General features: G+C 33.3%; 1 non-coding gene across 1 annotated transcript; it reads right to left on the reverse strand.

The window, feature by feature from the left end:
* Positions 1 to 6,852: 6,852 nt before the first annotated feature.
* TRNAC-GCA (transfer RNA cysteine (anticodon GCA)) lies at positions 6,853 to 6,924 on the reverse strand. Its single transcript has one exon. It is a non-coding gene; the product is annotated as a tRNA-Cys (tRNA).
* Positions 6,925 to 8,694: the final 1,770 nt, after the last annotated feature.

An 8,694-nucleotide genomic window follows, 5' to 3' on the forward strand; every position in this document is an offset into this window, starting at 1 on the left:
TCTTGGTGTTCTTGTGTAGATGCATTTGTTGATTCAGTTGTTTATTTTCATGCACATTGGTTTGAATAGATATCATGGTTTTCTTAGTTTAATTTGATCAAGTTTTAGTGTATGATGATTCACTGTCCCCTCTTAGCATCCAATAGTGTTTAACAGTTGACATCAAAGCATTTGTTCCTGAAGAAACTAATTAATTGTTGAGGTAGATCAGGGATTTTGAACATTATGTTTGAACAAGAATTGAATGATATGGATGCCATGGATCAGAATGGTTGGGATGATGTTGATGGCATTGTTGACACAAAAGGGGAATTGAGATCTTCTTTGGGAGACTTGGATGACAACAAACAAAAGCATAAGAAGACAATTGAAAAGATTTATTTGTTAAGAAGCCTTCTTGATAAGGAAAAGGTCATTGATGAATTTGAGACAAAGATTGATGAAAAGACTAAAGATTGTTAAGACTTGAAGAAGAGGTAACCAAACTTAAGAAGGAATTGAAGGATGCAAAGGATCAGATCGATAATGGACTAAAACTCAGAGGTGATAGTGAAGTGCTAGATGTTGTACTTAATTCTCAAAAACAAAGTAAAGACAAAGGTGGACTTAGCTTTGAAGAAGGTGAATGTTCAAGGAATGATAAAGGAAAAGATAAGAACAAGGATGATTTGAAGAACTCTAATAAAGATTAGAATAATTTCATTCCAAAGCAAAGCTTTAGAAACTCAAAGAATGTTTGTAGACCTCCTTTAGTTCTTTCTAGGTATTCATCTTTTAATGGCAATTGTTTTTCATGCAATAGATTTGGACATAGAGATGGTGAATTCAAATTAGATCAGAAACTAATATTTTAATGGAAATTGTCAGTACTGTAATAAGTTTGGTTAAGTGAATGTAGAAGTAGGATAAGTTGGAATAGAAATGAAAATTCAGGTTTTAACAGAAGTGTTCAATATTTCAATGGATATTGTTATGCATGCAATGCACATGGGAACAAAGCTATTGAATGTAGGACAAACAAGAGATTCAGAAATGGTAGAATGAATGGCAGTAGACCTCAGAGAGATCTAGTATATTATAATTGTAATAAAATTGGACAAATTGCAAAACATTGTAGAATTAGAATTGAGAAACCTAATGGTCAAGAAAAGAAGATTGATATCAATGAAGATAAGGAGAAGATGAGGATGACATGTGTGAAGAAATCAAATGATAAGGTTGAATAAAAGACAAAGGATGGATCCACACCTTTTGTGGGTTCTTTCCCTTCCTTCGGTAACTAGATCAAACAACATTGTCTAAGGGAGATATCTTAACACATATATTTTGTCCCCTCTTGGCTTTGTGCTAAGTTGTTCTCAGAATGGTAGATGTTTGGAAGGCCTTTCTGGTGGTTAATTAAATTTGGTGGTCTTGAACTTTTTTTGTGATTTCGAGTATATAGTGTATCATCTTTTTGAAGAAACCTTAGGTGACGATTATATATTGATTTTTGGAATTTGTTTGTGCAAATGCGATCGCGAAGTTTCCTAAAGCAAAAGAAGTGTAGAGGCATTCAATCAAAGGTATTTGTTTTATGTTCATAGTGAAGATAGACCTAGTTTCGGGGTCTATCCATTTGTTTCGACGATGAGTGACCCTGCTAGTGCTTTTTTGTTGTATCTAACAAAGTTATATATAAAGAGGATGTTTTCAATTACATTCATGTTTCGTTAGAAGAATATAATCATAACAAGATCAATTATTTTAAAATAATTCACCTAGTTGTTGATGCCCAAAGGTTTAAAATCGACTATGTCAGTCTAGAGCAATCTCCTTATGTTGTGTCATGAAGAGATAGTAAAGTTTGTGTTGAGTATAATTCATGAGGATTGTCTATGTTTGGATCGACCATACTTGATTTCCAAGGAAGCCCTAAGGGATGTGACCCGATTGTGTTCGATTGGAATGCTACCTTCTTTGAAGTTTGTAAAGAATGAAGAAGTGAATAGATCTATAAGTGTTGTGTCTGATAAGAGAATCCTTCGTATTTATAGCATTGTTGATTTGGGAGTTAGATACAAGACTATGGGAATTTTTTATAAGATGTATTACAGAAATCAGGAAGGTTCATCTTTAGCTACTGCAGTATATCTGGCTTATCAGATGGTGAAGGAGAACATTGATTATGATCTATGTGATTTTTTGAGGCATTAGTTGTTGGACAACCTCTGGTTGATGAAAAAAGAGATGTGCCCCTTCTAGTATGGTTCTCTTATTGTTTGCTTGGTATTCTATTATCTTAATTCTTTACCTTGAATAAAGAATGTTGTATGGAGAAGAGATGTTACTATTAGTAGTTAGATCAAGGAGTAATTGGATAGTTTGAATGACAGTTTTGTTATTTGTCATAAGTTCTTTGTGGATCTTAGGAAAGAGATGGATATGAGTAATTAGATCCCTCTGAAGATTGTGAAAATGTATAAGGATGGGATTAATTTCTTAGTTGACAAGGATAATTGTTTTATTGAATTTGTTGTTCTAAGGACTTCATTGGTGATTAAGCTTCCCTATGAGGTATCAGAAGATGAGTATATGAGCATTATAGAAATAATTCTTAAGATCCAAATGTAGGAAGATTCGGGATATATGATGAGATCATGGGAATATCTGGTGGAAACAAAACTAGTAAAGTTGAAAGTGTGTCAAAAGACAAGAGAGCTAGGAAATCATCTATTGAGGCTTCTTCCTCTGTATCTAAGGTGCAAAAATCTAAGCATGAGAGTTCAGAAAGAAAGGAATGTGCAGAAGCTATAATTGTGGAGAGTGATGAAGAAGAACCAGAAAATATTAGCATGCAGAAGGATGTTGCAAAAAAAGGGAAGGTGGTTGCTTCCCCTGTTCTTTCAAAGGAAAGTTATTTTGGTGTTGATAGTGTTGTTGAGTTGATTAGGTAACCCAATGGTTTGAAAAATGCTAGTAAGTAGTACCTTACTGTTCTAACATATGATCAAGATATTATTGAATAGGCATGTGCGACATATTTCCTCTAGAACAATCTTGTTCTTACTAATGTTGTTGATGTTCTTTCAGATGTGTTAGTAAAATTATTGATTGATTGTATGGCTACAGTTGGAAAAGGACAATGATTTGAGTGAACCCTATATAGAGACAAATTTGACAGAGAAGAACCAACATCAGTCACAACAGAAAAAGGAGGAAGGATGAGGACAACTAAAAAAAATCCATCCCCAACACTCGATAAGCACCAAAAGCCCCACAAGCTCCAATCAGGGCACCCAAAAAAGACAGACAAACAACTAGATCTACCATGCCCTCGCTTGAAGTCCATAGAGACCACTACTGCAAGAGGTAAATTATCTTCATTGCCCTCTTCATCGAAATCATCTACCTCATCTCTGGATGAAACCATACAGCCTCCTCTACTGCCTCGCCACTCCATTGTTGTTGGTTAAGGGAAAAGATGTGTTGGAAGGCTTCTATGGTTAAATAGTACAAGCTCAAATTTGATTGTACCAAATGGAAGAAATTGGGCTATTATGGGTTGGTATCATCATGAGAAACCATTGTGAGAGGGGGGAGATGTTTGAAGATCATAAAACTTAATAGAAATCAAATAACATAGTTAAAGGTGAAGGGTTAGTTTATGATGGTAATCAAAATAGGGGTCATTAGCTTAGTAGTTGAAGGTTACTTAAAATAAATCATCAAAGGTTTAAAATAAAGTTGTTGCAAGAGTAGGAAACTAAATGGATGCATTGAGGAAGCTATGAATTTTCATATGAACTTTAAGGAAATCAATTTTGGTATTGCATGAGGGAAGGAAATAAAGCAACAAATTGGCTAAAGCATTAGCAACTACAAGTCAAATCAAATGTGTGAAGGGAGATTAAAAAAGGAAATTAACAAATGGAAAGACTTGGACATTATCATTTCAAATGAAAGAACTAGAAGAAAGAGTTCTAGTGAATGCTAATATTCTAAAAGTGGGCTATGGAAAAATCATAAAACTTTTTTTGTTGTGAAAAAGTTGGTTTGTTTCCATTCATTTTAAGCTACTATGTTCACCATATTTGACCCCTTGTTTCTATACATAAAATGGGAATTTTTTCTATACAATTTTCTTGGCTCAAAAGAATATTGCTTTAAGGTTTTTGTTGTATCCCATGCTCTGCATGCTTTGCTTTCACTTGCATCCTTTTTCTACTTTCTATTAATGTTTCACACCCTTACCTAGTCCTTTTTCTTTCTCTCGATGACTATGTTCGGGTGGTCATGCCTCCTAGTGTTTCATTGCTTCTTTTGGCTTTATTTCTCAATCCTTTGTTCTTCTACCCTTTAGTCTTACCATAACTACTCTTTCACTAATGTCTATTGTGAAATTATTTGAAAATTTTGAGAATAAATCAAACCAAGACTAATAACATGAAAAAAAAACTAATGAGATATTTCACTCTATTATTAAAAATGTATGAAAATTACATTCAAACTCTTTAGAGCTAGCTTCTACATAAATTAATGTGCTAAATCTATAAATCTTCATTTCCCTCTTTCTTCAAAATGTTTGGTAGCCTTTGTTTTTGATGTGGGAGCATCCAAGGGTGTAGGGCAATCCTGCATCTCCCCAAAAAATATTGTTAACTTTATTTTCTACTATGATTAGGTGGTAAAAATATATGCAAGCATCTATGGTTCTCCATGTACCTAGGAAAGTGTCTAAGGAGGCATGGGGGGTTGAAAATATTTAATATTTGTGGCGTATGTGTAAAGGCAATTGCAATTTTTAAGAAGGGACGCCTTATTCTTTCATTTACAATACTAAAATCATAAAAATACCCTTCTTGACATGGCGACAATGAAGCAAAATTGTCATGCACTCATATTTATTGAATGGTTACATAAAAAATGACAAAAGACACCTTTTTAGGCACCCACTTCGAAAAATTGAAAACACACCTCTTTGGAGTCCTCTTGGGGAAGTTGAAGAGTCATCTATTGGCCATGTGTTGCATTTCTTGATTGCCATGTGTTGTTCACCAAGAGAGAGAGTGGGATTTCCAAGAGGCACAAAAACGCTATAAAAGAGAGGTTTGGGCTAGTGTTTAAGCATCAGAATTGAGTGGATCCTTGAGAGTTGATCCAAGGTTGAGTGGATCATCTAGAGTGGCATGGATTGTTCAAAGTGTAGTGATAATTTCAAGTTGAGAAGAATTCTCTTTCATTTGAGAGTTGAATTGTAGTTTTTCTTGTAGGATTGGTAAAGCCCATGAGGTTAAGCATTTTAATTTTTGAATATTTGTGTTTCTTTATATTAAAGTAATAAAAAATTAGTTATTTCTATTCTTGGAATTTCTATGCAATTTTATTTGTTACGCTAGGAATGAATCTTGGGTGGAGTAACCTTCATATAGTGTAAAAGAGCATGTGTTTTGGGTGTGTTAGGGGAGTACCCTACATAAAAAAAAATTACACTTCTTTCTCCGCTTACAACACCTAGCTGGAACAAGCATCCTCCTCTGACAACTCTGTTTCGCTCATCTTTCTCAATGTAGAATTAGTTCCACCATAAGCCAACCTTGTCCATCATGTGCATGGCCTACAACCCTCTTCGTCAATGTAGAATTTGTTCCACAATAATCTGACCTCCCCCTCCAACTATTGCTCCACTTAGCATCCCTTCTCATCTCACCACTCAACATTCCTATTCTCTTCTTTGTGGGGTTTAACCCACCCAAGTCTAGCCGCCTCCACCAAAAGCTTTATGCAATCTCCTCTACACTCACTACCTCAGCATACACCTCTATATGATTCTCTTGCTTTACAACCAACCTCTCTCTATTCCGATGCTCCATGCTCTCCATCATCCTCATGCCTTCCAAAGGACATTTATCAACTTCTATTACATCTTCATCTATTGCAACACCATCCATAGTTGCTACCTCTTTATTTTCTTCTTTCATTCCTTTCCAAAGACATGCTCCTTTATCTTCAATTGATGCGAGCCATTTTGCCTCGACTACTGCAATATCATCCATTATCGCAACTTTTTCTTCACCTTCTTCTTTTGCTATCAATACGTTCAAGCCTTAATAAAGACTTGTCTGTGCTACAATCACTTCCACCTTCTCAGGTTCAACTTCTAAGAAGCTATTAATTCTTTGCATCTCCTCTAAGATAACATCTTCATCTTCATTGTTTTGTTCATCAAACAAAGGACCCTTAAGGTCCATCATCTTTGTTCAAAATGTTTGGTAGTCTCTTTTCCACTTGTTAAATTTGTAATAAAGGTGACTCAACTTTAAAGTTTCTTTCCATTATAATTTAATACTTGATATTCTTTTTAATTGTAATTGTTTATGTTCATATAGCTTTCCACCATCTTTTTAAACATAATTATATATATTCAAATATCTTTGTTCAAAATGTTTGATGTCTTTGTTCTACTTGTGAAGTTTGTGGTTCAACCTTAAAATTTCTTTTTGTTAGAATTATCAACAATAAATAACTATTTTTATTTAAAATGTAATTGTTTATGCCACCATCTTTTAAAACATAATTATATATATTCAAATATATAACTTGAATTCTTCAAAAAAAAATTGATGTCTTAAAGTTTCTGTTTGTTAGAATCTAATACTTAATATTACCAACAATAAATAACTTTTTTTATTTAAAAAAATGAGTACTTTAAAATTTAGATTTACAGGAAAGTCCTCTGCATATTTGGTTTGTGTAAAAGGAAAGGATATGGGGAGAAAAAAAACCGTAGACAAAAAAGTGGTATTAAAAAGATAATAAAAAGTAATCTGGATCCTTGTAAAGCAGGCAAACAGTTCAGTGCAAAATAAGAGAAGGGCCCAACCAGATTCGAACCGGTGACCTCTTGATCTGCAGTCAAATGCTCTACCACTGAGCTATAGGCCCAAGATGTTGATAACCTTCGGATAAAAATAATATGTATTATATATTTAAAAAGGTCCTCAATGTTGATTAAATCCGGATAAAATTATTTTGCCATATTTCTAAACTTCAAGATTTGAATAAATTGAGATTTGGAAAGCACAAAAATCGTGAGAGACTTTAAACGTCTCATCACATGTTGCCATATCTTACCTTTAGTTGTTGTCTATTTATACTTTTTTAAAGCAATCATATCTTTCAATATTATATGATAAGGAATAGTATGATTATGAATTGATTTTTAGATTGGAATAACTTGGGACACGTGTTGTGTTATATAGATCTTTTTATGATATTGTTATCAAGACTCAATTTTGTAGTTTTCGAGTCAAATTTATTGACTCATGTTTCATGAGTACTGGTTCACAAGAACCCATCTCTCATGAGAATGAATGGTATACTTAGCACCCATTGCATCTAGGTGATGCTCACAGAGATGAAGAATTGGGCCTTCTCAAGAGGTCACCCATGCCAGTATTACTCCAACTCAAGCGCGCTTCACCTGGAAAGGCTCAATGCGCATCTAGGTGATGCTCACAGAGGTGAAGAATTGACCCTTCCTGAGTGAAGTGTGCTTGAGTTGGAGTAATACTGGGATGGCCTAATGCTTTACTTCTGTGAGCATCACCTAGATGCAATGAGTACTAAGTGTATCATTCATTTTCATGAGAAATGGGTTCTTGTGAATCACTACTCATGAAACATAATTCAATGAGTTTGACTCAAAAACTAGACATGTTAAATCTTGATGAAAATATCATAATTTGACTTGTTGTGGAAATCATCTCAATTATATATGCCTTGTCAAATGGTAACAATTATATATTGTAAAATATAATATTTTTATTTATAAAAAATTATATTATCGTAGTTTAAGTATATGAATTGTAATGCTCAATTCCTTTTGAAAATGAGATCGTCTAATTATAATCTCTTAAATTTCAATTAACAAAAAAAGATTCTTAAAAAGAGTAAATTAAATTTAATGAAATAAGACGTACTCATAAAAAAATATCTAAAATAAATTAGTATAAAAACATATTAAATCAAGACAAATTTCTACTCTTAAATTAAGGTAAACCTACACAAGGTAATTAACTATATCTTAAATGATGGATGGATATCTTATAATTATCAATCTAGTATATATTTATAATGTTGTAATGTCACAGTGGAGGGATAAGGGAGATGGCCGTTGTTGGAGAGATAAGGAGGAGGAGACGATTGCTAATAGAACTAATGCTTAGAGGTGTTAATACCTCGGATATGTAAGGCGGGGATGAGGCCCTTCGGTTTGTGGCCTCACTTGGTGATTGGACCAAGCTAAAAATCCATGTCACCGATCAAAAAAATAAAAATAAAAAATGTTGTAATGTCACATTGTCATATTGATAATTGCTTAACGAGTGTGGTCGTGAAAGTCATGATGTTTATTTAATGTCCTTTTACTCTTTACTATTGTTGGTCATCTTTTTCTTGTAATTTTTTTAACTACAATCTCTTATGTAACTTACATTCTTTCAATAAAAAACAAAAACAAAAAATAAAAAAATAACAATCTAATACTCATCATTATACATTGATCATTATACATTGGCTTTAATAGGTTTGTGAAAATAAAGAGCCAGTCATTTAACACAAAACTTTGCTCAACAAACAAGTTATAAATATCTTTAACCATGGATGGATTTGTTTGCAAATTATTAGTGATTCAATTAATGTGCATTCAAATAT

Source organism: Cryptomeria japonica, chromosome 10 (genome assembly GCF_030272615.1).
Source record: "Cryptomeria japonica chromosome 10, Sugi_1.0, whole genome shotgun sequence".
Classification (NCBI taxonomy): Eukaryota; Viridiplantae; Streptophyta; class Pinopsida; order Cupressales; family Cupressaceae; genus Cryptomeria; species Cryptomeria japonica.